The 905-nt window shown below is 39.0% G+C and overlaps 1 long non-coding RNA gene across 1 annotated transcript in view; it reads left to right on the top strand.

The window, feature by feature from the left end:
* LOC105001662 overlaps positions 1-558 on the top strand; it is a 10,032-nt gene extending 9,474 nt beyond the window's left edge. The window contains exon 6 of the long non-coding RNA XR_826893.1: positions 381-558. This is a non-coding gene — a long non-coding RNA (uncharacterized LOC105001662). The remainder of the gene's footprint in view (positions 1-380) is intronic.
* The last annotated feature ends 347 nt before the right edge of the window (positions 559-905 follow it).

Here is a 905-nt window from a genome sequence, read left to right as displayed (position 1 = left end):
TCCGGAAGACAAAGCCCCACATGAGGACTGATGTGAGAACTCAAACAAAGCCAAAAAAAAAAAAAAACAGAGAGAGAGCTACACAGATTTGGCCTATAAAAAGGAATAATGCAATTGTTACTTTCCTTCTTTCCTGCCCCCAAAGCATACTTTTCATGAAGAAGATGATTTTAGTATCAACCTAATAACATAACTGTGTCACAGAGAACATTTCAAATACCAAGAACAAGAAGGAAAATAAACAAGGCCTCTACATCACAGTTGAGATTTTATATCATTCTTATGCTTCAGAAGAGCATGCCTGCTAAAAGTTTTGGTAGGGAAGCTTCTTTACACCTTTTCCATTTAATTAGTTCGCTTCCCTGTCTCCTTTTGGACAGCTTAGCTTGACCTGGGGAATCTTCAGGAATCTGTGACATCAGTTGAGCCCCAGAAGGGCAGCGTGACCACAGAAGTGCTGAACAAGGAGAAGGCCCTGCTGCAGACAAGCAGCTAGAGTGAGAATAAAAACAACAGGATCACAGGGGCAACTCTGCACGATCCATGTGACATTGGGTAAGGCTCTGCACATCTCTTGTTAAAACATGGTTAAATTGAGAATATGGAGTGCAATTTGTTTTGATTCTGTTCAGTGACCATGTTTTAAATGAAAAATCACAAATTATGTTCAGTAAAGAATTAGAAGTATTAAACTCCTGTAAAGAAATTATACAAATGACACAGCCCCAGTCCAGGTCATACCACCCTTGTGTCCCCCAAGGCCAGTGCTGGCCATCTGAGGAGAGCTATTCTACCAGGTAGAATATTTCTGTGCTTTGAAGTTAAAGTAGATATCTTCGTTTTTTTTTTTTTTTAAAAAAAGAAGTTTTGCAAATGAGTATGATGATGTCTACTTATGGAAGACT

This window comes from Bison bison, unplaced genomic scaffold, assembly GCF_000754665.1.
Source record: "Bison bison bison isolate TAMUID 2011002044 unplaced genomic scaffold, Bison_UMD1.0 scf7180017855079, whole genome shotgun sequence".
Taxonomy (NCBI): Eukaryota; Metazoa; Chordata; class Mammalia; order Artiodactyla; family Bovidae; genus Bison; species Bison bison.
Note: the sequence above shows the minus strand (reverse complement) of the source record. Positions and strands in the feature narration are given on the sequence as shown.